Source organism: Cebus imitator, unplaced genomic scaffold, assembly GCF_001604975.1.
Source record: "Cebus imitator isolate Cc_AM_T3 unplaced genomic scaffold, Cebus_imitator-1.0 Scaffold340, whole genome shotgun sequence".
NCBI lineage: Eukaryota > Metazoa > Chordata > Mammalia > Primates > Cebidae > Cebus > Cebus imitator.
In genome coordinates, this window is record NW_016107655.1 from 1,833,195 (window position 1) to 1,841,780 (window position 8,586).

At 42.3% G+C, this 8,586-nt stretch overlaps 1 protein-coding gene across 3 annotated transcripts in view; it reads left to right on the top strand.

The window, feature by feature from the left end:
- Positions 1 to 8,586, top strand: part of LOC108287353 (serotransferrin-like) — a 31,379-nt gene that overhangs the window by 17,271 nt on the left and 5,522 nt on the right. Inside the window, exon 2 of one of the 3 annotated variants that reach the window (XR_005196490.1) lies at positions 102 to 2,681. The exons of 1 other annotated variant lie outside the window; for it this stretch is intronic. The gene's annotated coding sequence lies outside the window, so the exon portion shown is untranslated. Of the gene's footprint in view, positions 1 to 101; positions 2,682 to 4,827; positions 4,870 to 8,586 lie in introns of those variants that run through there. One more of the 3 variants, XR_001818299.2, reaches the window with a different exon arrangement.

An 8,586-nucleotide genomic window follows, 5' to 3' on the forward strand; every position in this document is an offset into this window, starting at 1 on the left:
TAAGCTGCAAACCTCTCCTGGGGCTATAATATACTCTTCGCAGGGTACTTTATAGTTGGCAAAGGACTCCTGTTTGCACTATTCCTGTTCACTCTTCTCAGCAACCCTGGAGTATGTGGGCATTGTTGTCCCATGTTATGGAGCTGGAGTATGAAGCTCAGGGACTGTGTGACTGGCCCAGGGCCACACAGCCAGGAGGCGGCTGCGCCTGGGTTTGAGAAGAGGCGGAGTGACTGGAAACCCCGGGCCCTTCCCGACACCACACGGCACCTGGGCACACGCCGCATGGCCATCTCTGCATGAAGGTCCACAGCCGGGGCCCATTCCTGGTATTTCTGGGGCCGAGTGGAGACCTCACGAGGGAAGGAGATTCGTAGATGCTGCTAATGAAGATGAGGAGGAAAATCAAACCCACCGTTCAGCTTTTAGCAAGCTGGAGTTTGATAGCAGGGGAGCTGATCAGTCTTTACAGCAGGAGACCACCACTAGGGGCAAGTTCCTCCATTCTTTGTCTCCAGATAAGCAGAGAGGGTCTGTCTCTAGAACCTAATCCCGGAAAATGGATAAAGCAGTGGTTCTCAGGCGTGATCTCTGGACCAACAGCATCGGCATCTCCTGGGAGTTTGTTGGGAATGAAAATTCTGGGGCTCCATCCTAGACCTTCTGAGTCACAAGCTCTGAAGCTGAGGCTAGCAATCTGTGTTTTGACAAATTTAATGCACATTATGGTTTGAAAACTGCTGTGATAGAGAATCCTGAGGTGAAATCCAAGTACATACTTCGGTTTAGAGTTTCTTCTGAAACAGGAGAAGAGCTGGGGAAGGTGAGGGGTTTGGAGCATCACAGCCCAAGAAGCTGTGGTCTCTGTCCCCTGCCGAGCACTGGGTCATGGGAGCTTGCACGGTCCACCCTGCGCAAAGGCCACTGTGGTGCAAAGTTGAGGCAGCACTTCCCTGCTCACCTGCAGCAGCTCCCCTTCCTGGGCGGCAGGACCCCAGCCTGGGGATATGCCGTACCTCACCCCTCTCTGCTGTCATGGCTAAGAAGTCTTCTCTAAACTGTATCTTCATCCCTTATCCTAAAGTCCAGCAAACAGTCTTCTATCTGCCATGTATTCTTTTCTGATCATTTATAATCAGAAACAACCCTAACTGCTTCAAGAGTAGTTGACATTTTTGGAAACTGCAATGATACACAAATGTAGATCAACAAGTATGCTTAGAGGACGGTTTAGACACCAGCAGCGTGGCTGACTGTGATGGAGAAGGCACCATCCGAGTAGAGAGGGGGAGAGTTAACCTCAGAGTCACACACACACATATACACATGCCTGGAAAGATGCATGACAATAATGAATACCATAGGCATAGAAATAGTGGCATCGAAGCACAGCACTATGACAGCATTTGGCTACCAGACTGGTGTCATAGACTGCAGCCTGGTAGGCAATGGCCTGCCATGGCCTCAGGAGAACCTGCTTCGCTGGGAGGGGCCTCCAGTCCTGCTTCTGCACTAGCAGCACTGCTGGAAAGCCACCTCTCTGTTCCAGTCAGCTTGGCATCCTGGCTATGCCTTGAAGAATTCAGGCACCTGCCCCAGGGCCTTAGCACCTGCTCCTACCCCATCTGGAGTGCTTGGCCTCCTCAGATCATCATGGCTAGTTCCCTCCTTTTCCTTACAACTTCTCAGGGAAGACTTAATTTTAAACCAGTAAACACATATGCATGCACATACCCTTCCCTATACTTCATATCCCCCTTTCTTGCTTTATGTTTTCTTTAGCACTTATTACTCTCTAGCTTACTACATATTTTATCTACTTACCTTGCTTCATGTCTATTTTCTTCTGTAAAATGAACAAGGACCCCGTTGGTTGTAAGTGAGAAAATCTCATGTGAAGCTGCTTACACCAAGGGTCCTGTCTTAACAGGTGCTCTGGGTGCTCCCTCCTTGTAAGGGCTGAGACCTGAGCCTAGGAGGCCAACCAAGATGCTTTAAGGGTAGGGTTGCCACATACAATCCAGGATGGCCAGTTAAAGTAGAGTTCCAAATAGACAACACCTGATTTTTTAGTATAAGGGATACCCCTGCTTCTCCCATCTGCTTGTCTTTCTCTGCACATCTGCCTCATTTTTCTTCTTCCCTGCAGGGTGGGTTTTGGTTTCTCAGGCTACCTGGAGGGAAACATTTGCAACCAGCAGTCCCAATCTTGTTACAAAGGAGCTCATCAGTTGCAAAGGAGCAGTCAAACAAAGACCATAGCATATTCATCCCAAAGCTCAGGAAGGAGATTGTCAGCTCAGTTTGGGTGAAAGCTTCCTGTCCACACAACCCATGCAGTGAAGCCACACTGGAAGGCGACAGCTGCCTCCACTGTGACCACATGGATTGAGGCAGCTGGGGTGGGGGGAGTCAGTTCTCAAAAAAGTAACAATGCTTGAGGGACCAAACAAGAACTGAATACACAAAGGGAGTTTTGTTTTCCTAGATACAAAAATCACATTATAATGATGTAATAATCAATACTGGCTGGTTTAAATGCAAGAATAACAAATACATGGAAAAGAATTGAGTTCCAAGAGAGATTCATGGAGATATTGCCATTTGGTCAGTAACAAAGGTGACATTTCAAATGACTGGGAAAAGGATGCACTTGAGATGTCCAATAAAATATGTAGCAAGAACTGGTCTCTGTATTCCCTGATGGGAGCACATTTAATAAGTTAGTCCTGGATGCTGGACAGGCAAGGGTCCAGGAGAGTGGTGGGAAGACATGCTGATGATGAGTGAGGATGATTTCTTTTAGGTATTTGTATGAGTGGGGAAGAGAAGCGCATTGCTGGAGAACGGGGTGGGATCAAGGCAGGGTTTATTGTTTTTGCAGAAAGGAAAGGCATATAATGTGATGAAAAGAAGAGCCCAGTGAACAGGAAAAGGTTACAACTGAACGAGAGAAAGAGTATAGCTATATCAGAAAGTTGCCAAGAGTGAGGATGGGGTTCCTGGTAAGGGCACGTTTGCTGGGAAGGAGACCTTCCTTCCTCTGTACCTGGATGGCAGAAGAGGGCACTGGAGATGCAGGCAGGCAGATCTGTTGGAGGGATGCTGAGAAAAAGCCACATAATGATTTCCATGGTTTCTCTGGGAAGCAGGAGCACAGGTCAGTGTACAAATGTTGTGGGGTGGGGGGATGTGGAGAGGCAGAAGTTTGTGGAAAGGGGAAACTGTTTGCTCTGCAGAGTGGGGAGGTGGCTGTCTAGAGCAGTGCTCCTCACACTTGAGAATGGATCAGCGTCTCCTAGAGGGATTGTTAAGGCACAGGTTCCTGGGCCTACCTCCAGAGCCCCAGAATTTGCATCTCTAACAAGTTTCCAGCCAACACTGATGCCGCTGGTTCCTTGCCTCCAACTTTGAGAACCACTAATCTAGAGCAGGGGAAGGAAGGCAGGAATGCTGAGGTGAAGCTAAGGATCAGGAAGGTCTCTTTTTGTCTACCTACCTTACCCTGAGATGCAGACACATCTAATACAGGGGATTGTGCTCATTCAGGACTGGGATTCTATGAAGGGGCACCAAGAAAAGAAATAGGATAATGGAGCTTAGGAAACGTGAATGGGAGTGATTGATCCTAGCTAGGTATAGAGGGACCTGAAGAATAGCGGGGAGGATCCAAGATGGCCAAATAGGAACAGCTCCAGAGTGCAGTTCCCAGCAAGAACAACGCAGAGGGTGAGTGCCCACTGCATTTCCAAACAAATTTTCACTGCCCAAAGACCAGGAGATTCCCAGGCCGAAAAGCGCCACAAGTTTTCAGCATGGCAGTTTCAGCTGGTGCCAACTTGGCGCACAGAAACTCACACAAATCTGGGCAGCCATTTCAACTGGCACCTGGAATGCCTGGGAGACAGAGCCACCCATTCAACTGAAAGGGAGGGGGCAGAGACAGGGAGCCAGGCAATCTGGCTCCGTGAGTACCACCCCCACAAAACAAGCAATCTGAAACGCTCTGGATTGAGAATTTCACAGCAAGCGCAGCTGGACCCAGGATGGTCCAGCTCAGTCGGGGGAAGGGTGACCACCACTACCGAGGCAGTCCACCACTACCGAGGCAGTTCACACAGCAGCTGGGCAGAGCCTGCGGCAGCTCAGCAACACCTCTGCTGGCAGACTGTGACTAGACTACTCCGTGTGGGGCAGGGCATCTATGAAAAAAGACAGTAGCACAACAGGAACTCATAAATAAAGCTGACCTTAATAGGACAGAGCACATGGGAAAAGACGCAGTTATGAGTTGTGTTGCAGCAGACTTATTAAAAGTACCTGCTCAGCATCTCTACACAGAACAACAGGGCTCCCAGCATAACACTTGAGATCCTGTAAGGGACAGACTGTCTCTTCAGGCAGCTCTCCAACCCCTGTATACCCAGAGAAACCTCACAAAGGAGAGCTGAGGCTGACATTTGGCAGGTACCCTTCTGGGATGAAGATAACAGAAGAAACCGGCAGCAACTCTTACAGTTCTGCAGCCCCCATGGGTGATCCCCAGGCAAGCAGAGTCTGGAGTGGACCTCCAGCAGTCCTGCAGCAGAGGGATCTGACTGTTAGAAGAAAAACTAAGAAACAGAAAGAAATAACTTCACCATCAATGAAAAGGACGTCCACTCAGAGACCCCATCAAAAAGTCACCAACTACAAAGACCACAAGCAGATAAAAGCCACTAAGATGGGAAGAAACCAGCGCAAAAAGAATGAAAACACCAAAACCCAGAATGCCTCTCCTCCTCCAAAGGATCACAGCTCCTCACCAGCTAGGGATCAAAGATGGATGGAGAATGAATCTGATGAATTGACAGAAACAGGCTTCAGAAGGTGGGTAATAACAAACTTCTCAGAGCTAATCTGCTTTTTAAAAAAGATTCTTAAGGTGCAAGTTTAGATCAATTAATTAGAACATTCTTCTTTTCCAAAATAAATATTTAAAATGATAAAGTTCCTTCTAAGCACTGCTTTAGCTACATCCCATAATTAAAAATATATATTTATTTATTTTTAAATTGACAGTGTAATTGTACACATTTATAGGGTACACTTTGATGTTTTGATACATATCTATATTGTATAATAATCCAATCAAGGTAGTACATCCATTGCCTCATGAATTTATCATTTCTTTGGGGTGAAGACATTTAAAAGTCTCTCTTCTAGCTGTTTTATAATATACAATATTGTACTGTTAGCTAGTGTCATCCCACCATGCAAGGAAACACCAGAATTTATTTCTCCTGTCTGATTGTAACTTTGTATTTGTTGACTAACCTCTTCTCCCCTCATCCCTCCCTTCGTCCTAACCATTGTTCTACTTTCTGCTTCTGGGATATGAGTTTCTTTTTCCTGCTTCTGGGATATCAATTTTCTTTCCTAAGTATAAGTGGGACCGTGCTGTATTTGTCCTTCTATATCTGGCTTCTTTCACTTAACATTATGTCTTCCAGGTTTAACCACGTTGTTGCAAATGACAGGATTTCATTCTCCTTTACAGCTGAATAGTATTCTATTCCATATATATACCACATTTTCTAACTTGCTCATCTGTTGTCGGACACTAGGTTGATTTCATATCTTGGCTATTGTAAATAGTCCTGCAATAAACATGGGAGTGCAGATATTAATATTTCTTTGACATATTGATCTCATTTCCTTTGGATATATAACCAGTAGTAAGATTGCTGAATCATATTATAATTATATTTTTAATTTTTTGAGAAACCTCCATAATATTTTCCATAATAACTGTTCTAGTTTACAATCCCACCAATAGTTTGTAAGTGTTTCCTTTTCTCTACATTGTAACCAATACTGATTTTCTTTTGTCTTTCTGATAATAGCCTTCTAACTGGGGTGAGGTGGTATTTCAGTGATTTTGATTTACATTTCCCTGATCATTAATGATGTTGAACATTTTTTTTCATACGCCTATTAACAATTTCATGTCTTCTTTTGAGGAATGTCTGTTAGAGTCTTTTGCCTATTTTAAAAATTGAATTATTTGTTTTTCTGCTGTTAAGATCCTGATATATTTTGGATATTAATCCTTTGTCAGATGTATAGTTTGCAAATGTTTTCTCCCATTTTGTAGGTTGTGCCTTCACTCTGTTAATAGTTTTCTTTGCTTTGCAAAAGCTGTTTAGTTAGTTGCAGTCCCATTTGTCTATTTTTGCTTTTGCTGCCTGTACAAATGTCTTATTTTAAATATCCTTGCCCAGGCCAATGTCATGAAGGTTTCCCTTATGTTTTCTTTTAGTAGTGTCATAGTTTTGGGTTTTACATTTAAATCTTTAATCCATTTTGAGTTGATTTTTGTAAATGGTGATAGGTAGGGGGTCTAGTCTCATTCTTCTGCATATGGATATCCACTTTTCCCAGCAGTATTTATTGAAGAGACTGTCTTTTCCCCAGTGTGTGTTCTCAGCTTTGTTGAAATTAAGTTGGCTGTAGGTGTGTAAATTTATTTCTGGGCTCTCTATTCTGATCCATTGGTCTATGTGTCTGTATTTATGCCACTACCATTCTGATTTTGTTACTATAGTTTTGTAGTATCAGTCAGGTACTACTTTGTAGTATCAGTCAGGTACAAACCTCCAGCTTTGTTCTTTATGCTCAGGATTGTTTGGGCTATGCAGGGTCTTTTGTGATTCCATATAAATTTTATGATTGTTTTTTCTACTTTCGTGAAGAATGTCATTGTTATTTTGAAAGGGATTACATTAATTCTATAGATTGCTTTGTGTTGTATGGCCATTTTTACAATGTTGAAGTCCCCTATTATCACTGTATTACAGTGTATCTCTCCATTTAGGTGTAATAATATTTGCTTTATAAATTTGGGTGTTCCATTATTGGATAGTATAACAATTGTAAGCATATCTACTTACAACTGTTATATTTTCTGTTGAATTGATTCCTTCATCATTATCATCTTTCTATAATGAACTTGTCTCTTTTTATACGTTGTTTTTGTTGTTGCTGCTGTTTTTTGAGACAGGGTCTGGCTCTGTCACCCATGCTGGAGTGCAGTGATATGATCTTGACTCACTGCAACCTCTGCCTCCTGGGCTCCAGCCATCCTCAACTTCATCTGAAGTCAACTTCAGCTTCCCAAGTAGCTGAGACTACAAATGCTTGCCACCACACTTGGCTAATTCTTTTGTATTTTTTGTAGAGACTAGGTTTTACCACGTTGCACAGGCTGGTGTCAAACTCCTGAGCTCAAGCAATCTGCCTGCCTTGGCCTCCCAAAGTGCTGGCATTGCAAGCATAAGCCACCATGCCTGGCATCTTTTTACAGTTTTTGACTTAATGTCTATTTTATCTGATGTAAATATGGCTACTCCTGCTTGCCTCTGGTTTCCATTTGCATAGAATATCTTTTTCCATCTCTTCACTTTCAGTCTATGTTTCTGTCTTTAATGATCAGGTGAGTCTACAAGACTAGAGAGTACATAGTTGAGTCTTGTTTACTTAGCCGCTATATCTTTGAGAATGTAATCCATTAACATTCAAAGGCTATTATTGATAGATAAGAACTTACTCCTGACAAAAATGTCAATTGTTTTCGGTAGTTTTGTAGATTGTTTCTTCATTCCTCCTTTTCTTGTTTACTTCTGTGATTTGGTGGTTTTCTGTAGTTTCTCTTTCTTATTTGCATATCTGCTGTAATTTATTTATTTGTGGTTACCATGGGGCTAATGTGAGACTTGTAAGCATAATAGACAATTTTAAGCTGATAGCAACTTAACTTTGGCTGCATAAAAGTATTCATGCCCCTTTCCTTTCCCACAGTTAATATTTTTGTTGCCTTAATTTACTTCTTTATCTATGATGTGTTCCCCAGCCACTAATTGTAGCTGTTATTTTTTAACCATTTGACTTTAAATCTTCATACTAGAAGACTGAGAGTTTTAGATAGTGCTATTATATCCCTGAGTATTTTTAGACTGATTTATGAAATTACCTCTATATTTTCATGTGTTTTTAATAACAGTAATTATCATTCTTTTGTTTCTTTTTGTAGCACTCCTTTAAGCATTTTTTGCAAGGCTGCTCTTCTTCATTTCTGAGGGATAACTTTGTAGGACATAATATTCTTGGTTGACAGTATTTTTTTTCTTTCAGCACTTTGAATATGTCATATCATTCTTTCCTGGTAAGGTTTCTGCTGAGAAATATGCTGATACTCTGATAGGAATTCTCTTATATGTGACTTGACACTCTTCTCTTGTGGCTTTTATAATTTTCTCTGTCTTTGACTTTTGACAGTTTGATTATAACGTTCCTCAGATAATCTTTTTGGGTTGAATCTAGTTGGAGACCTTTGGGCTTCCTGAATCTGGATGTTCATATCTCTTACAATATTTGAGAAGTTTTCAGCTATTATTTCATTAAATTGGTTTTCGGTGACTTTCTTTATCTCTTCTCATTTGGTATTTCTATAATGTGAATATCTGTTCACTGAATGGTGTCCTATAGGGTTTCTTCATTCCTTTTTGTTTCTTTTTTCTCTCTCTCTCTTTTTTTTTTTTTTTTTTT